At 48.9% G+C, this 24210-nt stretch overlaps 2 long non-coding RNA genes across 5 annotated transcripts in view; both read left to right on the forward strand.

Moving 5' to 3' along the window:
- LOC109492160 overlaps positions 1 to 23349 on the forward strand; it is a 57626-nt gene extending 34277 nt beyond the window's left edge. Inside the window, exons 2-4 of one of the 4 annotated variants that reach the window (XR_006586656.1) lie at positions 14341 to 14955; positions 18603 to 18820; positions 19183 to 19466. This is a non-coding gene — a long non-coding RNA (uncharacterized LOC109492160). Of the gene's footprint in view, positions 1 to 14340; positions 14956 to 18031; positions 18821 to 19182; positions 19508 to 19769 lie in introns of those variants that run through there. The other 3 variants (XR_002736386.2, XR_002736387.2, XR_006586655.1) reach the window with 3 other exon arrangements.
- On the forward strand, positions 5818 to 11304 carry LOC123380633. Its single transcript, XR_006586657.1, has 2 exons — positions 5818 to 10543; positions 10854 to 11304. It is a non-coding gene; the product is annotated as an uncharacterized LOC123380633 (long non-coding RNA).
- Positions 23350 to 24210: the final 861 nt, after the last annotated feature.

A 24210-nucleotide genomic window follows, 5' to 3' on the forward strand; every position in this document is an offset into this window, starting at 1 on the left:
CCCAGAGGACCCCTCTGGCTGCAGCGTGAGAATGGCTGGTGGTCTGGATAGGGTGACAGGGGAGGAGTGCGGTGACATGAACAGGCCTCACTGTTGACTGAACATGGCAAGGCAGAGAGAAGCCAACGGTGACTTTTTGTCTTGGGCAAACGGTGGTGCCTTTGGCCAACAGAAGGACACCAGGGGTGCAGAAGCAGGCAGAGGGACTATGATGAGTTTAGGTCTGGCTATTCTTGAGTCTAAGAAACCTGCTGACACCCAGGCAAGGGTGTCCGGTCAGCAGCTGGAGAGAGAGGTCTGGTTAGAGGCCAGAGGTGAGGAAAGCCAAGGACAAGCTGAGCTGCCCGAGGGAGACCATGGAGAGTGAGAAGCCGAAGTCCTGAGGAAGGTCCACAGTGCGGCTCTGGGCTGAGGAAGGGGAGCTGGCAGAGGAGGCCAAGAAGGCGCAGTTGGGGTGGAAGGAGGAAAAGCAGAGGAGCCCAGGGTCATGGCAGCCAGGGCAACAGCACATTTCCAAAAGCAGAAAGTGGGCAACAGTATAAGACACTTTCAAGAGGCTGGGAACAGTCCATTACATTTCTCAACGGAACCACCGATGGTCTTAGAGTGGCAGCGGGGTACAGATGGACACAGGTGTAGAGAGCTGGGAGGTAAGAAGTGGAGAAAAACGCAGAGGACCCTTTGGAAAGTTTGTTGGTGAAGTGAAGGCAACAGGACTTCTCTTGGGGGCATGGAGTGAGGGGGCAGGTTACAGACACAAAAGATGTCAGCATGTTTGTATTTTATGGAAAGGACCAAATAGAAAGCAGGAGGTTGACCAGTTCCCTTTGAGGACCTTTGGGTATTTCCAATTGTGCTCTGATAACAAGACAGACAGCCTTGTGCCCTTAGAATAAAATCCTAGAAGGGGAACTACTGGGTCAAAACCTATATACATTTTAGGGGCACGTGGGTGGCTCAGGCGGTTGTGTCTGACTCTTGGTTTCAGCTCAGGTCATGAGATCTCAGTCCTGAGATGGAGCCCAGCATCAGAGCCTGCTTTGGATTCTCTGTCTCTAATAATAAACACATTTTTAAAAATCCATATACATTAAATTTTTTTTAATGTTTATTTATTTTTGAGAGGGAGAGAGAGAGAGAGAGAGAGGGAGCAGGGGAAGGGCAGAGAGAGAAGGGGACACAGGATCCAAAGCAGGCTCCAGGCTCTGAGCTGTCAGCACAGAGCCCGATGTGGGGCTTGAACTCATGGACTGTGAGATCATGACCTGAGCCAAAGTCAGGCGCTTAACTGACTGAGCCACCCAGGTGTCCCAAAATCTAAATACATTTAAATTATTTTAAATGTTTACTTATTTTTGAGAGAGAGAGACAGCCTGAGCTGTGGAGGGGCAGAGAGAGAGGGGGGACACAGAATCTGAAGCAGGTTCCAGGCTCTGAGCTGTCAACACAGAGCCCAGTGCAGGGCTCACACCCATGAACTGTGAGATCGTGACCTGAGCCAAAGTCATATGCTTAACTGACTGAGCCACCCAGGCACCCCATATACATTTTATTTTATTTTATTTTATTTTATTTTATTTTATTTTATTTTATTTTATTTTATTTTATTTTAATGTTTATTTATTTTTGAGAAAGAGAGAACACAAGCAGGGGAGGGTCAGAGAGAGAGGGAGACACAGAATTCGAAGCAGGCTCCAGACTCCGAGCTGTCAGCACAGAGTCTGACACAGGGCTCGAACTCATGAACTGCGAGATCATGACCTGAGCTAAGGTTGGACACTTAACCAACTGAGCCACCCAGGCGCCCCCTGTCATGTACATTTTAAATTTAGTTATATATTATCAAATTGCCCTCCATAAACAGAACCAACTTGGGCAATTTATTGGTAATGACATTCACAAACTTCAAATATTATCAGTTTTTGAGATCTTTGTCAGTACGATTGACCAAAAATATTTCTCATTGCTATTTTATATTGCCTTTCTTTGATTACTAATGAGGTTGAGCATCTTTTCCTGTGTCGTTGATGATTTTTATTTCTCGAATTACCTGTTCATATCCATTGCCCATTTTTCTATTGGGACAATAGTCTTTTTTTTTTTTTCATTCATTTATAAGAACTCTCTACTAAGGATATTAATTGTAACATATTTTTACCTGTAAACTTGTTGGATGCCAGTCAGTTAACCTTACTTACACTTTTCCTTACCAAAGTTGGAAATCTTTTTGTGGGCAGCTCTTTGGTTCTCTTACCCTTGGTCTAGAACCTGCTGTTCTTGCTCAGCCCTACCTAGCAGCGTCTTGGCAACCTCTCCTTCTGTCTGGCAAGAGTTTCACCATATTTCATTTTTTTATTTTCTTCTCTTGACACACATTTGTCTTCTTTCTATGTCTCACTGGAGTTCACAGTTTTTGCAGATGGGACAAACGCCAATGTGCCTTTTGTGCTATTTCCTTCAGAGTCTTTGAACGTTTTTAGGGGTGAGTACACAGACGGTGAGTTTGCTTTCCTTGGACTTGGCTAGACAAGTTCTCCTCAGTAGATTGGCAGTCATCAGGGCAAGATCAGTCACCAGGGCGAGGTCCCAGTAGCAAAGTTCCCAAGTACAATTAAACCCCAACCTGTGCTCAAAAGCCCTGAGGAGCCCCTCCCCTGCCTTTTACCTTGCCTGGGGAAAATAGCATAATGAACCCTCACTTAGGTGTGATTGTTTTCATTCTCCCAAGACTCAAGAGGTGATGGGTGTTACCTGTCCTTCCTCCCTGTCCTGCTGTCCTTCCCTTTGCCCTTTCATGACCCCCGCCCCCCAGTGTTTAGATTACAGACTGAGATTAGATGTTATCAGAAAATGTGATCAAATGTGTAGGAGGGAGGGAAAGGCATCAGAGATTAGTGTGTGGAAGAAGAGGGAAAGAATAGTTCACCTTATTGTTGATGACAAAAAATTTTAAGCCTATACAATAGTAGAGACAATAAGATAATGAATGAACCCTAGGGGACTTCTCCCCACCATCAACAATTTCACCCTACAGCCAGCTTTGTTTCATCCTACATATTTCTCCACAGTATTTTGAAACAAATCCCAAACATCATGAAATGTCATCCAATGTAAATATTTTGGTATGTATCTCTTACCGATAAAAAAACCCAAGATTGTTATTGCACACCTAAATAAACATGAACAGTGAGCGGTGACAGTGTTTAAGTGGATGGAACATATAAGGAGTAGGAAGAGCTGTAGGTGTTGTTTTTTTTAATTTTTTAATTCTAATTTGCTGTGCAAGACCTCAGGCAAGACGGTTAACTTTCCCATCCCTCAGTAGCTACTTACAAGTAGAAAGAGGAAGTATTTGCTTCAAATTCATAATATTGGTCGTAGTTACAGAAGGGTTTTCTTTGCTAACATATTTTTTTTAACTTTTGTGTTAATGTTCATTTATTTTTTGAGAGCATGAGTGGGGGAGGAAGAGAGAGAGAGAGGGAGCCCAAGTAACTTTACCTGGCATTTTCTTTATCTGTATAACTAAGGTAGGGACAAGAAGGGGTTATTTTTCAGAGAAAACTGAGGGCTAAAATGGTTGAGCCCCTTGGTCTAGGAAGTCAGGGGAAGGCCAGAGTTAGAAGGGGCTCTCGTGTGAGGGACAGCGTCAAGAGAGGACACCCCAGCCCTCTGCTCTGGGTGCACCTTCCTCCCCCGGGAGAACAGGACGGGTAGGGGCAGCCCTCTGGGGCATCACCTACAGTGCCCTCTGCTGACCAGATGGGCAGCATGAGCTCACAGTGTTCCTGAGGCAGAGACTCGGGCTGCCCACACTTCCCATGGCTGGTAGGTCTGGCACATGATCAGTAACACTGATGGGACAGATATTTCAACAACCACAACAATAAAAGAGGGGAAAGAAATCGAACAGGAGCAACCTTGACAGTTGGTGCCAACGTGAAGCTTGGAGGTCAGAAAATCCAAACTCCTTTTGCAGTTAAGGAAACGGAGTCCTAGGGGGAAGAAGGGACATGGTGAGCCAGGCCTGACAAGGCCTCCTCACTGAGTCTCTTCCTTCCTCAGCTGATTCTCTCTGGATCGACAGAAGTGATTTGAAGCCACAGAGAAGGATGGGAGGGGATCTTCCCGAAGTGGTAAGATGCCAACACAATCATCTGTGGCCCAGGGGCATGGGAAGGACACCATCTGTCCTAGCCACTTTGGTGAGCTGGGTCTCCGGCAGTCTGGCCTGGAGTCTTTCCATCAGGCTCCCCCCAGATCCTTCCCTCCCCAAAAGCTCTGAGGGGCAGAGAGGTGAGTTTTCAGTACATCCTAAAAAGACAGAGTCTCTGACATTGAATGAGAGTTTCTACTTTGTCTGGTATTAAAATTACCATTTTCACTTTGCATTTGCCATCTCGCTAATTTTTCTTAAATGTTTATTTATTTTTGAGAGAGGGAGTACAAACGGGGAGGGGCAGAGAGAGAAGGAGATGGGATCTGAAGCAGGCTCCACACTGACATCAGTGAGCCCAATGCAGGGCTCGAACTCAGGAACCGCGAGATCGTGACCTAAGATGAAATTGGAGGCTTAACCAACTGAGCCACCCAGGCGCCCCAACCATCCCATTAATTTTTAATTTAACCTTTTGGGATCATTTTGTTTTAGGTGAGTCTCCTGTAAGCAACCGATAGTTTGACTCTCATTTTTACCCCGTTCTGAGCCTTTATCTTTTTATTAGGGGAATGTAAATCATGGATAATTATTGCCAGAGCTGGTTTATATGTGGTCTACCTCCCTAAAAATCCATAACCCCAGTCTAATCATGAGAAGAACATCCGATAAATCCCAGTTGAGGGACGGTCTACAAACTATCTGACCAGTTCCTCTCAAAACTGTCAAAGTCATCAAAAACAAGAAAAGTCTGCGAAACTATCACAGAAGAGCTTTGGGAGCCATGACGAGCAAATATAGTGTGGTGTCCTGGATAAGAATCTCGCACAGAAAAGGGGAAGTAGGTTAAAACCAAGGAATTCTGGGGCACCTGGGTGGCTCAGTCGGTTAAGTGTCGACTTCGGCTGGGGTCATAATCTCTCAGTTTGTGGGTTCGAGCCCTGTGTCGGGCTCCGTGCTGACAGCTCGGAGCCTGGAGCCTGCTTCGGATTCTGTGTGTGTGTCTCTGTCTCTGCCCCTCCCCTGCTCATGCTCTGTCTCTCTCAAGAATATATAAACATTAAAATTTTTTTTTAAAAAAAAGCACTAAGGAACTCTGAATAAAGTATGGGTTTCTGTTTAGTTTTTTGTTTTGTTTGTTTGTTTTAAAGCTTTCCCACAAAAAAGGCCCCCCCCCAAAAAAAACAAAATAAAACAAACTCTAGGCCCAAATGGCTTCACTAGTAAATTCTACCTAATATCTAAGGAGAAAATATTGTCAATTCTACACAAAATCTTCCAGAAAATAGGAGATGAGGAAATGTTTCCCATCTAAAAACAAAATCAAAAACAAAAATGAAAAGAATCATAAACCTAAATGTAAGAGCTAAAACAATAAAAATCAAGAACCAACACAGGAGAAAATCCTAGTGATAAGTTAGGAAAAGATTTTTTGACTACTCTAGATGACTACTTTCTTTCTATTTAAAAGAAAACAGTGAACAAATTAGACTTCATTTAAAATAAAAATGTTTTGGGGCACCTGGGTGGCTCAGTCGGTTAAGTGTCTGTCTTTGGCTTAGGTCATGACCTCGAGGTTCATGAGTTCGAGCCTCGGCGTTGGGCTCTGTGCTGACAGCTCAGAGCCTGGAGCCTGCTTTGGATTCTCTCTCTCTCTCTCTCTCTCTCTCTCTCAAAAACAAATAAAGATTAAAAAGAAAAAAATTTTTTTTCAAAGAAAAAAGTCTGATGCTTAACCGAGTCACCCAGGCGCCCTGTGGTATTATTGATAATAGCCTCAAACTGAAAACAGCCCAAATGTCTGGTGCCTGGTGAATGGAGAAACTAAGTGAGGTGTAGCCAGTCGATAACAATGGAATACTGCTCAGCAGCCAGAAGCAACAGTATGGATGAATCTTGAAAGCTTTACGCTAAATGAAAGAAGTCAGACACAAAATACTACATACTGTATGATTCCTTGTACAGGAAATCCTAGGAAAGGCACAACAATAGTGCTAGAAAGTACATAGTGGTTGCCAGGGGCCAAGGGGAAGGAGGAGAGATTTGGCTCCAAAGGGGCACGGGGAAACTTTTTGGCAAGATGTGGAAATGTTTTGTACTATGATCATGGTGGTGGTTACATTATTATCTATATTCCTCAAACCATACAATTGTTCACTAAAAAGTAGTGAACTTTATCGTTTGTAAATTTTAGCTCAGTGAAGCTGACACAGGAAATTGGGCAAAGTGTTCTCAAATGCACTTAGTGGATTACGTGGTGTCGAATTTTTCCTTGCCCTTGGAGTATAGTATACGTTCTATCTCCTTGTGATGAATGGGGCCAATTAGCCCTGTTGGGATGGTGACTTATTTTTTTGCTTCTCTATTGGATCCCACAGTGGTCAGGAACAAACCATAGCTTGCAATTTAATGGGACTCTTGCTGAGTCTTCTAGTAAGTGTTCTCCTTCCGGGAACCAGAACTTCTAAACCCGTATTGCTCAGAGTTCCAGGATTTGGACCCACGAATTCCCCAAGTTGGGTCACCGGGATTGATGGTAAACAAGGCCTCTCCTACTTCTACTTCATGATTCCTGGACCCGTGTATTCTGCCTGTTGGGAACACAGTACCTTATAAAGGGTATTGATTTAGGGTGTATGTCACATCTTGGAGAATGGTACCCCACCTTTGTAGGGTATTGTCTACAAGGTGATAACTCAGCTGTACCTTCAAAAAGCTGTTCCATCACTCTACCAGCTTCTAGGTGTTGCCCTGTGTGATCAGGCCAGTGGATTCTCTGGTCATGTCCCCACTGCTACACCCCCTTTGCTCTTTCCTTAGTCCCATGATAGATAGTCTGGGGTCTTGGGGTAGTGAGTTGAACCTGTAAGCCCTCAGATAATATTGTTGGGTGAGGCCCTGTTGGCAGAAAAGGCCCTGATATATGTGTCAATTTCAGTCAAGATAAATTGCTGCCCATTTCAAGGTGAAAGAAGTTCAATGTAATCAACTTGCTATCAAGGAGCTGGTTGGTGTCCTCAAGGGATGCTACTGTATCAGGGGCTCAGCCTTGGTCTCTGTTGACTAGTATGCTGGGTAAATATTTAAAAATCTGAGTAGGGGCCATGGGGAGGGGCGTGGGAACCTGACTTGTAGCATCTGCTGATTTCCTTGTTGTAAGTATTCCCACCATGGCCAATTCCACGCTACCAACATGATGTCAACTGTCGCACAAAACTCCTGAAAGGTGGACAGTCGACTGTCCCAAAGCTTCGTAGGCTGGCTCTAACACACTGGCGTCTCTGCTGCCAGGTTGGATAGTCAACAGTGACATTAGAGGGTAAGAGGGGAGCCCACACTGTTGAACTCCCATGTAATCTTGGCCACCATGGCTACTCCGTTCAAGGGCAACATCTCAGTACCGGAATGGCTGATGACAGGGGTCGGCTGACATGAACTGACTGGGTGGCTCTGACCACATGAGTGCTTGGTGCCTCTTCCATAGCAGATGCTCTCTGGTAGGGGATAACATGCGATACCAAGATACTCACACTTTTTACTGACTACCACGGGATTTCCCACATGCCTCTTTGTCCCTGATCTTCCAATATTTCTACCCCTCCAGACCCCGTGACCAACTAGCCAAGCCATTGGCCACTGTCCATGAGTTTATGTACATTCTTAACCAAGGCCACTTCTCTTTCCACACAACACGAGGTTCTGCCCATTGGGAGGATTTCCCCCTAACCACTGTCTGGAGCAGTTGTACATCACAAGTCCATTTTTGCTTTGCACGCACATACCAAGCTGACCTATATGTGAACCAAGTTGGCCATTTTCCTTCTCCATCAGCTCGTCATAAAGGACTGAGGAGAGATACTGGTACCATAGTCCCAGATGACATGGAAGTCTGGGCAATTGACTCCTTCAGCTTACTTGCACCTTCTGGTCTATCTTACAGTGCATTGCTCCTGGACCCACATGACCTTGACCCAGTAGCCCTGACAGGAGCCAGCTCATGATGGGCAGTCTGGCCACACGATTATTTGATATCCCATGGTCAGTTACTCCATCTCTACCAAAAATCAAAGCATGCCAGGAGCCGGTTTTCAAATTCTCTGCTGCAGATGGCTTGGCCTTGTTTCAGAGCTCTGGAGTTTATGATGTGGCTCTCCTTTTGGGATTTGATATAAGCTCCACATATCTTTTGAGAGCACAGATATTATGGTAGAGATCTGCCTGTTTTTATGACCCAAGTGGTAGGGCTTCCTGCATTTCAGCCTGGACCTGTTGCAGAAAACTTTCCCTCTACTGAACCCCACTTAAATCTAGCCATCCTTCTATGCCGCACAGCAAACGGGTCAGAGTAGTATTCCCAAGTATAGGATATGCAGCTTCTGGAACCGTAAGAGTCCTGCCAGGCATTATGCTTCCTGCTTCGTGGTGAGAGATGCAATTTATCTTTTACTTTGTCTTTTACTTTGAAAAGGATGTCCTGGGGCGCCTGGGTGGCTCAGTCGTCTTTGGCCAAGGTCATGATCTCACAGTTTGTGGGTTCGAGCCCTGCACCGGGCTCTCTGCTGTCAGCGCGGAGCCCACTTCAGATCTTCTGTCCCCCTCTCTCTGCTCCTCCCCTGCTTATTCCCTCTCGCTCAAAAATAAACATTTAAAAAATATTTTTTAAAAAAAGGATGTCCTAAATGCTCCAAGACCCCTAAAAATTTCACTGATGTGGTGGGCCTTTGACTATTTTTTAAAAATAGACTTTACTTTTCAGAGAAGTTTTAAGTTCACAGCAACACTGAGCAGAAAGTACAGCAATTTCCCACGTACCCCCTGACCTACACATGTACAGCCTCTCCCATTATCAACAGCCCCCACCAGAGTGGTACATTTGTTACAAATGAGGATCCTGTGTTGACATATGATAATCACCCAAAGTCCATGGTTTGCATTAGGGTCCACTTTTGGCGTGGAACATTCTATGGGTTTGGACAAATGTATAATGACATGTCTCTACCATTATAGTATCATACAGAGTAGTTTCTCTGCCCTAAAAAATCCTCTGTGCTCCACCTGTTTATCCCTCCCTTCCCACCAAGCCCTGGAAACCACTGATCTTTTCACCATCTCCATACTTTTGCCTTTTCCAGATGTCAGGTAGCTGGGATCGTACAGTACGGAGCCTTTTCAGGTTGACTTCCTTCACTTAGTGCATTTAAGCTTCCTCTGTGTCTTTTCACGGCTTAATACCTCCTTTCTTTTTAGCCCTGAGGAATAGTCCATCATCTGGATGTTTATGCATCCATTCACCCTACCGAAAGACATCCTGGTTGCTTCCAAATTTGGGCAATTATGAAATACGTTTCTATAAACATCTGTGTGAGGCGTGGTCATGCGTTTTTAACAGGGCCTTTGACTCTTCATAGGATTTATTTTCCCTCTTTTGAAACAAACATGTCTCGTCAAGACTCCAATCCACTTTCTACTTTCGTTGATTGACATAGTGGATCAACAAGATATTCTGCAGAATGTCCAGGCGGTCCAAGTCCCTTCAGTTGGTTTTGTGACAGACGAAAGAGAGTTAACATAGCCCTGGGGCTAGACCATAATGGATGCTGTTGTTCATCCCTTGTGAATGTGGACAACTTCCTGTCATCCTTCCAGATAGGACAGAGGAGAACTTATCTGCCATCTCAATGGCCCCATACCACGTACCTGAACTGGAATGATTTTGAGAGAGAGAAAATGTGTGTGCGGGCAGGGGAGAAGGCACAGAGGAAGAGAGAGAGAAAGAGAATCTTAAGCAGGCTCCATGCTCAGCGAGGCCAACGCGGGGCTTGATCTCACAAACCGTGAGATCTTGACCCGAGCCAAAATCAAGAGCTGGACACTTAACCGACTGAGCCCCCCGGGGTCCCTGGAATGACTTCTTAAAGTTGTCTTGAATTGAAGCGAGAGGACTGAGCCTTGGTCGGCTACCTCAGTCACTTGATTGGGTGACGCAGCTCCCTTCAGCCGAAGGCAGTCCCTGGGGGAGGTCGGCTATGAGCAGGCAACACCCCCTACGGCTTTGGGAATGAGTACCTTGGACCTGAAGGGGAAAAATCCAGCCTGCATCCCATCCACCCACTACAGATATTAGTTCACCAAGCAGGAGTGCTGGGTGGGCAGTGGAGTTGGGAGAGATGGGGTTGCAAATCGAAAGGTAGGAGTCTTTGTCTTACACATGTTGTCTACACCCAGCTGTGAAGCTGGATGAGATCACCAAGAGAATGAAAGTGGATTAACCCAAGAGAAAGGGAACCAAGGACTAAGCCCCGGGACCCGCGAACATTAAAAAGGAATCATGAGGATAGGGGTCTTTGTCCTTTCGTTCACCGATGTATCCTAAGATCTTAGAACACGGTAAGTGCTCAGGAAAGAGTTGTTAGTTAAACTAAATAAAGTTCAGGGGGAAAAAAATGTCCAAGATGGAGAAAGGAGTCGTAATTATGTCCCGTATCTGGGAGGGCTATGTCTGTGTGATAGACTTAATGTGTGTGTCCCCCACCCCAAGTCATATGTTGAAGCCCGGACACCCAATGTTATGGTTTTTGTAATGAGGTCTTTGGGAGGTCATTAGGTTATGAGGGTGGGGCCCTGGTCTGATGGGATTAGTGCCCTTGTAAGAAGAGATGCCAGAGAGCTTGAACTCCCTCTCTCCCTCTGCACCCAGGAAATACCATGTAAGACACAGCCAGAAGGCAGTCCCATCTGCAAGCCAGGAAGAAATCCCACCGTGGTGACACCCTGATCTTAGACATTCAGTCTCCGGAACCGTGAGAAAACGCATTTCTGCTGTTTAAGCCACTGGGCCTGTGGTGTTTTGATATGGCGGCCTGAGCTGATATATTACATATCCTGAGAGAAAAATCTCAGTCGGAAAAACAAACGAAATGATCAGCAACCAAGAACATTCAACTGTAATTACAGGCCAGGTCTTGTACAAAACAAGTTCCAAAGAGCAGGACGCGGGTAACCAGAGGGCCCGATGACAGCCTTGGTCTGCCACAGGGTAGTCATGTAATCTTGGGCAAAACGCTCCCGCCTCTGCCTGTACCTTCGCCACTGAGATGGTCGGACTGTATGAGTTTTGTGAATATATGTTATTATTATTTTTAAATATAGAGATAATTCGTGTTCATTTAAAAACTTCAATCAGGGGCGCCTGGGTGGCTCAGTCGGTTGAGCGTCCAACTTCGGCTCAGGTCATGATCTCGTGGTCTGTGAATTTGAGCCCCACGTCGGGCTCTGTGCTGACAGCTCGGGGCCTGGATCCTGCTTCAGATCCTGTGTCTCCCTCTCTCTCTGCCCCTTCGCCACTCACACTCTCTCTCTCTCTCTCTCTCTCTCTCAAAAATAAATAAACATTTAAAAATAAAATTAAAATTAAATAAAATAAAAACTTCAACCATTACAGAAATATGTGGAGTAAAACGTGAACATTCCCTTGCTTTTCTCTCTGCGGAGTTAACCACAGTTACCCGCGTAGCACAGATCCTCCTAGACTTTTTTCCGCCATGGCCCTGCTCAAATGTTCACCCTTTCATGTGGCCTTCCCATGTCTCAGGTCCCGTATCTTCCTGCTCTTTTCTCCCTTGGCACTTTATATGGGAAGACAAGAGGTCAAGGGGGCTGAAGGCAAAGGGAAGCAGGTGCCTCTGTGGGCCGGTCATGGGGGCAGGGCAGCAATTCAGAGCCTCTCATGCCTTGGAGCAGGAAACCTCTGAAGAGCCACTTATGGAACTGCCCACCCCAGCACCCAACTGACAAAGAGAGCCAGTGTGGCCGGGATGTTCCTGGGAAAAGAGCCAGAATGTATACCTTATAGAACAAATTTTAAATGTATTTGGTCATTTGATTGTTTATTCATTCATTCATTCATTTTGAGAGAGAAAGCACGCCCGAGCCAGCACAGAGCCTGATGCGGGGCTCGAACTCACGAACCGTGAGATCATTGGTCCTTTAATTGCTTTAATCGAGGCATAATGTACATATGGTAACATACACAAATCTTGAGTATACAACTTGAAGATTTTCACACACACACACACACATACACACACACACACACACACACTTATGCTGCTACCAACCAGACAAGGAACGTTTCCAATACCCAGGGCGGTCTCCCCATCCCGAGGAAGCCACTCTTCTAACCGGTATCTCCATCTATTCACTTGGGCTGTTCTTGGATCTCATCTCAATGGCATCTTGCAGCACGTTGTATCGTAGGTCGGCCGTTTTTTGATCATCACTGCATCTGTGAAATTCCTCCACGTTGTTGCACATGGACAATAACAATTTTTATTGCTGAGTGCTGTCCCACCGTGGGACCATATCACGATTTATTTATGCTTCCTACTGCTGATGGACGTTTGTCGCGTTTCCAGTTTGGGGCTGTTACGAATAAAGCTGTCCGGATTGTTCTGTGCTTGTTATTATTATTTTTGGTGGGCCTTCGTGCTCGTTTCTCTGGTGGATCTATCTAGCAGTGGGATTGCTCGCTGGCTCATGATTTGTTCCTTAAGGAAATGTCCAGAAGGATTTGCAGGGATTTGCCCTTGGCCATGAATGCCGAGGCCACAAAAGATGTTGTAGGAAGACCGTGGAAGAGTGAGAAGGAGTGCCCGACAAGGTCATCCCCCTCTCTGGAAGGGGCGAGCAACCAGAGGCTGAGCTAAAGAGCCCCCCGCCCCAAGACTGCAGAGGGGGTCTCTTGCCCAGTCCCCGCTGCTGGGGAACGAGGTTGAGCGGCCCACTCCCAGGCCAGCATTTCACTGACTTTCCTGGCTGTTTACCTCCACCTTGTGACTCAGCCCCACAGCTCAGCCACTGATCTGGGGGAGTGAGTTCATACCCTCAGAGCTGCAGACAGGCTTGTTCAGCTCAGGCCACAGTCTGTTCCTGCCTAGAGACGGACTTTGAGTTTTCAGGAATCAGCCCCAATCAGCAGGAAGCCAGGGAACAAATCAGCGGCCACAGTCACAGAGGGACCAGAGCTCCTGAGGCGCTCAGCTTGTGGTACCACCGGGGCCAGCAAATCAGAGTCTGAGAGTGAAGGAGGCAGTAATCTCCCCAGAAAGTGGATGGAGATTGCCTTCCACGCCCAGCGCCTCCCAGCTGCCTGGGCTCAGTCTGGGACGCTGGAGGCTTTGAGCAGCACCTAGAGCCTAGAGAGTACTTCCCTCAACCAGACACACCTCAGTGTCGCTGGAGGCGGCCCGGAAGCGATTTCAGAGACCACGTTACTTACAGTCATCAGTCTGACAGCCCCCTGCCGCCGTCCAGCTCCGGCAGGTCCGGGGGTTCCCGAAGGATGAACGGCGTCGGCGAAAAAGTGAAAACAAAACAAAACTAAAACAGAAATAAAAATAAAAAACTAAAATAAAAACGGACACAGACGACAGCAGTGTGTTGAACTGGCCCCTTTATTGCACTAAACGTGGCATAATATATGCTAGTGATTTCCTTGTAACGTACGTCACCTATGTTTTTCTAACATTACCCGATTCTAAAATTGTTCCTTTGCATAGTCACCCAATGAGGAATAACATGATTGTTTTGTCATAACGTTCCCTCCTGCCCTTTGCTTATTGATTAATTTCTTTTCTTGTTTTTATTATGTATCTATGTTCATCTATAATTTATAAAGTATTTGCTTTGCTGTTTTCACGAAAGGCCATTTATCTCTCAACACCTCAAGTGGAACAGTTACAGGGACACGACCTCTTAGTTGTTTCCCTGAACCATTCGTGGTTTTGAAGAAAAGTGGTCGCCTGGGTCCGAGGTGCCAGGAAGGGGGCCAAGAGGGCCTTAGGAACCCACGCCTTATACAGTCTCAGACAGACAATGCACCTAGGAACCAATGAACCATTCTGTACTTTAACCGACTAGGTTCAGTCATCATCTGGAATGCCTCCTGGGGGCCAAGTGGACCCAGGGTTCAGAGGGACCTGTGTCCAAAGATACACTCCTTAGTTACCGGAGTGGGGCTTTCGGATCCATATGTCTCTCCTTCGTGGGCCGCCTTTGCTGGCAAATGTATGAGGCTATCCTTCCTGTAAGTAGAGAAGTCTCCAGAGGGGATGGCAAGGGCTAAACGTAAGGCCGCACAATTTCTTGCGGGACCTTATTTTCTTCCCTAATGGTTCTCTTCCCAGGGGGCCTGCCGAGGACAATTCCCCAACAGACGACACCCCAGCAGCCCGGGCCCCGCCACTCAGGCTGGGATAGCTCGGCTTCCAGCAGCCCCCAGTGCAGGCCCTGGTGTTGATGGAAAGGCAGCTGGAGGAAGTGGCCGACAACAGTCACCATCAACCAGGCCACGGAGCCTAAGCCCCAGCCCTACCAGTGACTTCTCGATGACTCTGCGTCACTTTCCCTCTGGAACCAGAGTTTGCTCATGGGTACAATGGGCTCACACTGGGTGCGTCCCTGTGTACACCCGGAGCGGCTTTGAGAACCACCTAATTGCTGTTGCTCGCCAGAAAGAGAAAATATGGCTCTGTAAATATAAAACGGGATATCAGGCCTCAGCAATTGTTTACGGTCGGAGTGAGAGCATGATCCGTGAAGCGGCTTCGGCTGGCTGCCCAGCCAGGACAAGCCCCGCCCATGGGCCTCATTGTCCTCTACCCCCTTCCCAGCCAGAGAACAGGTGCCTGGGGCACGCACGGCCTCTGCCTGTGAGGGTGAGGGCATGGTCCTGAGCACAGGTGTGATGAGAGCTGTGGGGAACCAGACACGAAGGCGTCTCCTTCAGGGCCATTGAGCCGGTGAGTCACCCGATCCACAATTATTCTTGTCTTTGTTTGCAGGTGAAAAAGCTGATACGCAGGGGTGAAGAAATGAAATCAGGCGGCGTCCGGGTGGCTCAGTCGGTTAAGCATCTGACTCTTGATTTTGGCTCAGGTCATGATCTCATGGTTTGTGAGTTCGAGCCCCGCATCGGGCTCCGCGCGGAAAGGGCAGCAGAACCTGCTTGGGATTCTCCGTCTCCCTCTCTCTCTGTCTCTCTCAAAATAAATAAATAAACTTAAAAAAAAAAAAAAAAAAGGAAATCAGGATCGCACAGACATCAGCCGTGCTGGGGCCCGGCCCCCGCTTCAAGGTCTGCCTCTTTCCATGGCCTGTCCTTAGCATCAAACCCGATGCGGGCTGACTCAGGCAGGGGGCCACGTGAGGCCTTGGGAACCGGGTCGGAGATCCCCGAGCCATTCGTTGCCCCCCGGAAGAGATTCTCAGCCTGTGTGCTGGGGTGCTGCTCCTTCCCCCCCGTTCCAGCTCCATGCCGTTTCCCCAGCCTTCCGCTGACCTGTACCAGGCCCCCAAGCCAGCCAGCCTTCTCAACCTTCCAGGCCCTTCTCAAATGCTGCCGCCTCCAAGAAGCCTTTCCTGATCTCCCCAGCAATTTGAATCGCCCCCTTTTTGCATATGTGCTGCCGAAGCGAGCACTAATCACCCCCTTTTTGGATTTCTCATAGTTTTTGTTCTGTTTTTAAGGAAAGACTGTGCATCAGAGATTTCTTTAACTCCTTCATGAGGGAACAGGCAGGACAGGCAAGATGACTCCTGGGAGAATTTGAAGAACAAGGTATTTATAGGAATAGCTAGATAGAACTGATAGGTCTGATATAGAACTGGTATGGCCCTCCAGGGCAAACATCCTTAAGTTTTGGAAAGATCTTTTCTACCTGAGGGAAATTGTTTGCACTCTGCCTGACAAGAGGCTACAAGTTAACATGGAACTTCACATGAGCCTGAGCCTGGGTGGCCCGTGGTTTGGGAGTTGGATCCCCAGGCCAAGCTCCGCACTGACAGCTTGGAGCCTGGAGCCTGCTTCGGATTCTATGTCTCTCTGTGCCCCTCTGCTGCTCGCGTTCTGTCTCTCTCTCTCTCTCTCTCTCTCTCTCTCTCAAAACTAAACATTAAAAAAATTTTTCTAAAAGACATAGAACCTCACAAACCTAGAGCCTGTGATCAGTGCTCAATGGAAAGTCAAGATACAGGTGTGGACACCTAGATCAGCAGACCACAGCCCATGGACAGGTCTGGCTCGCCACTTAGTTTTGTAAATAGACTTAATGGAACCTGGCCACACTTATTTGTGTATTCCTTATCTGTGGTGGCTTCTGTGCCAAACTGATAGAACTGACTATTTGCATCGTTGTGACAGAGATCGTATGACTTGCAAAGCTGAAAGTATTTACCGTCTGGCCCTTTATAGGAAGCGTTTGCTGACCCCTCATCTCCTGTTGGTTTTTTCCTTTTTCAAATGTTTTATTGTGGGAAAATACATACGACATAAAATTTATCGTCTTCACCACTTTTTATACATTTTTAAGTGTTTATTTTTTGAGAGAGAGACAGAGACAGAGCACGAGTGGGGGAGGAGCAGGGTGAGAGGGAGACACAGAATCCGAAGCAGCCTCCAGGCTCCGAGCTGCCAGCACAGAGCCCGACGCGGGGCTCCAACTCACAGACTGCGAGATCATGACCTGAGCCTAAGTTGGACGCTTAACCGACTGAGAGACCCAGAGGCGCCCCCGTCATCTTAACCATTTTTTTAATGAACATAGTTTATTGTCATATTGGCTTACATACAACACCCAGTGCTCATCCCGACAAGTGCCCTCCTCAATGCCCTTCACCCATTTTCCCCTCTCCCCCCCCCTCTGCCCCCCTCAGTTTGTTCTCTGCATTTAAGATTCTCCTGTGGTTTGCCCCCCTCCCTCTCTGTTTGTAACTATCTTTTCCCCTTCCCTTCCCCCATGGTCTTCTGTTCAGTTTCTCAAGAGCCACATATGAGTGAAAACATGTATCTGTCCTTCTCCGACTGACTTATTTCACTCAGCATAATACCCTCCAGTTCCATCCATGTTGCTGCAAATGGCAGGATTTCATTCTTTCTCATTGCCAAGTAGTACTCCATTGTATATATAAACCACATCTTCTTTGTCCATTCTTCAGTTGATGGACATTTAGGCTCTTCCCATAATTTGGCTATTATCTTCATTTTTATCTTAATTTTGGCTATTACCTTTAATTATTATCATAATTTTTAATTGTCCGCTGGCAACGGCCTTAGATACATACTGCTGTTCCCCCATCACTGCGTCCGTCACCGGAACTGTTTCATATTCCCGAACTGAAACTCTGTACCCACTAAACGATACCACCGCCCTCCCTGTCCCCTCCTCCCCAGCCCCTGGCAACCACCTTTCTCCTTTCCCTCTCCTCGAGCTTGACTGTTCCAGTAACCTCACGTAAGAGGAATCCCACGGTATTCATCTTTCTGTAACCAGCTGATTTCGCTTAGCATGGGAGTCCTCAGGGTCCATCCACGACGTAGCCTGCGTGAGCTTTTTCCTCCCTTTTTAAGGCTGAATAATATGCCGTGGCGGGTAGAGACCACATTTTTGTTTATTCGGTGGACACTTGGATGCTTCCACGTTTCAGCCATCGTGAATAATGCTGCTATGAACGTGGCTATAAAATAAATATACCTTTAAGACCCTGCTTTCCGTTCTTGCGGATATTCGCCCGGAAGTGGAATTGCTGGGTCACGTGGTATTCTATTTTTAGCGTTTTGAGAAATTGCTATATTATTTGTCACAGTAATGGCACCATTTTACATTTCCGCCACCAAGTGCTTCAATTTCTCCGCATCCTTGCCAACACTTGTTATTTTCTTTTCTTCTTCTTCTTCTTTTTTTTTTTAATGCTTATTTTTGAGAAAAAGAGGGACAGAGTGCGAGAGGGGAGGGGCAGAGAGCGAGGGTGAGACACAGAATCCGAAGCAGGCTCCAGGCTCCAAGTTGTCAGCACAGAGCCCCACGCCAGGCTCGAAACCCACAAACCACGAGATCGTGACCTGAGCCAAAGTCAGATGCTTAACTGACTGAGCCACCCAGGTGCCCCCGACACTGATTATTTTCTGGTTGTTTGTTTTGTTTTGTTTGTTTGTTTGGATAGTAGTAATTCCTAATCTCCTAGGTGTTTGTACCTACTACCCACCCCCCACCTAGCCCTGACACTCTGCCTCAAGTCACTTGTGTCCTCAGGCCGAGAGGGTCACATCCTCTGGGCACAGACAATCATTTCTGTATCCCCTTCAGTGAGCAGCACACTTGTCATGTTGAACGATCCCTGGTTTCCAGAAGATTACACTCGGCAGGGGGAAGTAAAAAATTTACATATTCTGGAAAGGCCAAGTTGGGCGTGGCTGGGACTACCTTAGGGCCACCGACAGGGGGTGGCCACAGTAGGCTCCCTCCTTCTGGTCTCCACATTTCTTCACCGCTCTCGGAGATAAATAGACTGCTTAGAAGGTCGGCACAAGGTCTGACGCACCCCACTGCCCCAGCCTGGGTTCCGGGGAACCCCTTCCTGCCCTCCTGTCTCAGGGTCTCTGAACACCCAGGTCTCCTGAGCACACGCTCTGTGCCATCCTGGCTTTCAAGGCCCAGCTCAGGCACCTCACCAGCACCCTTTCCCCAGCCGGAAGCCCTCACACTGTCCCTCCAGCTCCCACGGGCCCATCCCAGCTTTCTGCTGTGGTACAGGGAGAAGAGCATGGGACAGAAATTTGAAGATCTGAGTCTGATCCTGGCTGTCTCTCCAGCTGGCTTTTCGTCGTGGGTGAGTCATCCCTCCCCTCGTTTCTGCAAGTTTAGAACAAGGAAATCTGGAAGTTTCCATCTATAGCTAAAACTCCATAATCGTCCACTATTTTTATTGTCCTTCTTCCCCTGCCAGACTGCATGTCCTTTGGGGCGGAGACTGATTTGTTCCCTGTTGCCCGCAGCACCCACCTTAGAGCTTTCCATGTAGTGAGGCTCAGGAGAATGGTTCTTGGATGAGTGAAATGGTTTCGGAGGGATTTCAAATGTGTGCCCTCCACCCGGTTCCTGTGCACGGGCGGCTTTGGGGCCCGCGTTTTCTGTGCCACGCTCGTGACATGCCCACTGTCTAAACTGCCCACTTTCCTTCCACCTTTCTAGCTGACAGATTCCTCCTCGAAGAGCCAACCCAAATGCTGTCTCCTCTGACGCCTCTCGCTCTCCGCTGCGAGCCGGCCTTCCCCCGAACCCCAGCGACTCCGGGGTGCTATCTCGATGATCCCAGAATCAACAGCATTTTGTCTCCTCCGCCAGACTGTGGGTCCCGGGGAGCACATCACCTCCTCCTCCTCCTCATCGCTGACACCCCAGTGCACCTGCCAGCTGTTTGCAGACAAGAGAAGGTGAAGTCAGTGGGATTAAACACAAGGAGAGCATTGTGCGGATGGGACAGTCAAGATGTTCTTCCGTTTCAGCGGTGCAACATGTAAGGATGTAACCTCACAGAGCCCAGACCTAGGGCCCATAGCAGCGGAGTGGAGAGAGTTAAGCATCTCCCTTAACTCCTATCTCTCTCGGCCATGGCCCTCCCACACCCTGGGGGTTCCCGTGTGGTGGCTGTACCCAGCTGCTCCTGCTGGCACTTGGAAAGGGCCACTAAGCAGATCGGGGAGGGGAGGAGTGGCCAACGTACCAGCGGATCTCCTGAGTGAGCTAATGATGAATCCCCCCCCCCCCAACCCCACTAGAGGCTTTGTGACCCAGCTGGGGGCAAGGGAGGCCAGGATCGCAGGCTGATGCTGTGCTGTGCAACCCGACATATGGGAAAACAGACACAATGAAGCAATCTGCCCCAGAAGGGTCCCAGGCCTCAGGAATGCGGGCACAGAGGGGCCTGGGGCAGGGAGACTCTTGGGAAGGAGCGGGTAAGTGGAAATCAGCGCTGTGCCACACGCGAGAGAGCCTGGGGGAGAACCGCAGACTTGAGCAGTTTCCCCAAACTGCCTGGGCATTAGAATCACCTGGAGGCTTTTACCTGTCTTGTTATGAAAGAGTTTATTTTCTTTCTGTAGAGCCATACCTAAAAAAAGATGGGTAGTAACATTAAAAAAAAAAAAACAAAAGCAAAAAACAAAAAACAACCCCAGCCCAGCTGCCAGGGTTTATCCGTGTTACCGGAGGTGCACATGAGGTTACCTTGAGGTCCTCAAGGCAGAATGAGCATGTGCGGTACAGGCAGAGGCCAGGAGCATCGGTTGAAAGTGTGTTCAGGGAGGAGGACCCGGTCTTTGGCAACTCAGGAGACCACAGGCGTGTGTGGTCCACAGGGGCCGGCAGCGACAGATGTGAGACTCTACCACGTGGGATGGAAGTCAGCACAGACGCGAAGTCCCCACGGGTGGACCTCTAAGGTCCAAAGATGGGGGCTGAGGAGGATATGGGGAACCAGGTTCCAAGTCGCCGTCCAAGAGGAGTGGAGGAGAGAAGGCTTTTGTCTGTTAGTTGGAACCGTCGACTCCTGTGCTCTTGAACCAGCATCTCCAGGGGCAAGGCCCTTGGTTCCCAGCGGAGCCAGCCTGGCACCGGTCCGAGGACAGGTGTGGTCAGCCACCGGGATGGATGAGGAGAGCGCTGTCAGGAGATAAAGCTCTAAGCCATGGACCCAGATCTCCCAAGGAGTCCCGGGTGATCTCCAGCTACTTATTCTGTACTCCTCTTCGTCTCCATTTCTTCATGTGATCAAAGTGAGAGACCATAACACCTCTCCTACAGCTTTGATGGAGGGATTACATGAGATCATGTAGATGTTGGTGTTTGTTGGCCCACTAACCCTGGCAGGTGGACACACGGGGCTAGAGACCCATTGCCTGTGTTAATCATCAAACCTCAGGAGATCGGTGTGTGTTTATGATTCGTAAGGGGCGTCGTGAGGTAGGAGTGGGTTGATGGCCCAGGCCTTGATCCCAGATGCCCACACCCTCTCAGATGACACTGGCAAAGTCCACCTGGTTTGGGTCCCCCATGCCATTGGGAGCATGTCTACTCCCCTACCATGGTGGGGACCCACGCTAAGACTGGGGTGTCTCAGATCGAAGATTGCCTGTTTGACTGGCACCTGTTGCCCTCTGCGTGGCCTTCTCGGACCCCAGTGACCTTGGGAGAATCCCTTGTTGCTCTGTCTGCAGCTTCGCAGTAGGAGTTGCAGGAAATCGTTCGGGGTCTCTGCAGCAGCCCCAGGGCCTTTCAGTAGAGTCAAGCATCACTGGCCTTGTCGAGACCCTTGGTGGGCACCTTGGTGGCAGGAGTATGTCAACTGGGGGCCAGAGGCAGGCCCGGCCACCGCCTGGCTGATGGCTCAGAAGGAGCAGCTCAGGAACCCTCTGTGCCCAGAGGACTTTGACGTCTTTTCATTCCAACGCCGAGGACAGCCTCGTTCATCTAGGAAGCTCTCGGGACTGAAGGTGGTCATTCCTCCTGCCCACCCACCACCACCCTAGCATTCGTGGAAAACGCTCTTTGGAAGAGAAGGGTTTTTCCCCTTAGGAGGTCGCCGAGAGACATCGGAACACAGGCAACCAGAGAAAGATCTTGGAACCGGGGACTCGGGAGACCTGGGCCCTAACCCTTGCCAGATGACCTTGAAACAAAGGGCTCGTCTTGGAAAGTGAGGAGGACGCCAGCCGGCCTGGCAAAACCACAGGTGGTTGTGAAGTCAGTGGAAATGTGTTAGAAGGTGGAACCCACCTGGGAGGTGTGAAACGCTCTCCAAACGGCAGGGGACACCACTGTCCTCGCCTCTGGCTTGTTGCCAGCCACGTCCTACTCACCCTTGCCTGGCACCTGTGCCAGTCCTCCTGGGCTTTGGCTCCTGTGGATCCTCCACGTGGAGCACTGAACAACACTGTGAACATAAGTGAGGCATACAGGGCTCTTGAAGATGTCAAAATTGAGCTCGTGCTCTTCTGCCAATGATGCTGCCTCTCGAGTCTTCTCCACCCGAGGAACAGAATCTCCATCGAGGGAGCCACACTGCACCAGCAAGCTGGACATCCATTCTAGTAGATTCCAGGGCCATGGCTTACTTTTCCCTCCACTGGGCCGGCAGGAAGTGTGCTGAGCAGAGAGTCAGAGAGGGGCTTGTTGGGGGAAAAGGGAGGAAGAAGAGGAAGGAGGGAGGGAGGAGGCCCCGCGCGACATGACCTCTAAGGTCCAGGCAATCAGGAATAAAGGAGTAAGAGCTGAAGGGAGGGACAGTCCCCAGCCCCCCAACCTGAACCCTACAGCAAAGAACTGCTTAAACCTTCAGGGTTTGGTTTGGGGAGGGCAAGGAGCCAGTATCTGGAACTGGTAGAGAAATGGCCAACGTACTGTTCCATTGTACCCATCACCCCTAGGCGTTAGCCGTGCTCTCCCGCAGATCGCAGATCCCCGCAGGGTGCACCTTGCCTCGCCCCTGCCTACCTCGATAGAGCCATCCAGAGTGGGCTGTGCCCCCCCACCTCCCAGCCTGGCTTCGTCTGGCTGGTGCCTTTGTCCAGAGCGCTCTGCCCCCTGCCCGCCGTCCTCACCGTCAGGTCTCATTCACACGACATGCTAACTGCTGTAAAGCGTACAATTGAATGTCATTTAGAACATATACAACGCTGGGCGCCTGAGTGGCTCATCTGACTTCGGCTCAGGTCATGATCTCACAGTTCGTGAGTTCGAGTCCCACATCGGGTGAGCTCAAGCCCCATCTCGGGTGAAAACTCTCTCTCTCACCCCCTCTGCCCCTCTTGGGATTCTCTCTCTCTCTCTCTCTCTCTCTCTCTGTGCCTCTCACTCACCTGTGCCCCCCCCAAAAGAACATTTACAATGTTGTACAGCCATCCCCTCTCCCTAGTTCCAAGACATTTTCATCTTCCCAAAAGGAAACCCTGTACCCCATTAAGCAGTTACTCCCCATTTCCGCCTCCGGGAGTCTGCTTTCTGCCTCTATGAATTTTCCTTTCTGGCCATTTCGCTGCTATGAAAGTTCACGTACGAGCATGTGTCCGAATACCTATTTTCAGTTCTTTTGGGCATATACCTAGGAGTGAATTGCTGGGTCATGCGGTCATTCTGCGCTTAATTTTCTGAGGAATCGTCCCTTTGTTTTTGACGTCTTCCTTACCCCTAGGTGTCTGTACCTGTGCTGTCCCACACCGTAGCCCCCAGCCCTGTGTGGTTGTTTCCATTTAAATCGGTGAAAATGGGGACGCCTGGGTGGCTCAGTCGGTTGAGCGTCCGACTTCAGCTCAGGTCACCATCTCACGGTCCGTGAGTTCGAGCCCCGCGTCGGGCTCTGGGCTGATGGCTCAGCGCCTGGAGCCTGCTTCCGATTCTGTGTCTCCCTCTCTCTCTGCCCCTCCCCCTCTCTCTGCCCCTCCCCCGTTCATGCTCTGTCTCTCTCTGTCTCAAAAATAAATAAAGGTTAAAAAAAAACAATAATAAATAAATTGGTGAAAATGAAACAAAACAAAAGATTTAGCTCTTCGGTCACACCAGTTATGTTTCAAGGGCTCAGTAGCGGTCTGCGATTAGCAGCCACCGAAGTTCCATCATCCTGGGACGTGCTAATGGACAGTGCTGGTCTACACTGTGAGATCCCCCCCTGAGGGAAGGACTAACCCTGCCCGGTTTACCGGAATGTACCCAATGTCTAGGAAAGTGCCTGGCACGTAGGATGGTTATTTTAGGGAGAGAGGAAAGAAGGGTTGCCTACGGGATCATTTCTTTATTTGATCTTCTCGGAAAAGCTCTACAGGCGGCAGAAAACGAATGCTTTTCCCGTTTTTAAAATAACAGTCTCAGGGAGGGCAATAGCAAGCCCAGGGTCACAGAGCTGGTATGGACCGTGACCCTCCACCCTCCCCCTCCCTCCACCAGCTAGACCTTGAGTGACTCCCGAGGCATTTGGACAGAATAGTAGTGGGCAGCCCGGGGGCTGGAAAATACCAGAGGTGGCTGACACAGTAGTCTGGCTTGAGAGGCATTAGGGCATTTTTTTTACTGTTTACTTGTTTTTGAGAGAAAGAGAGAGAGCAGAATCAGGGAAAGGGCAGAGAGAGAGAGGGAGACACAGAATCCGAAGCAGGCTCCGGGCTCTGAGCTGTCAGCACAGAGCCCGACACAGGGCTCAAACCCACAGACTGTGACATCATGACCTGA

Source organism: Felis catus, chromosome D1 (genome assembly GCF_018350175.1).
Source record: "Felis catus isolate Fca126 chromosome D1, F.catus_Fca126_mat1.0, whole genome shotgun sequence".
NCBI lineage: Eukaryota > Metazoa > Chordata > Mammalia > Carnivora > Felidae > Felis > Felis catus.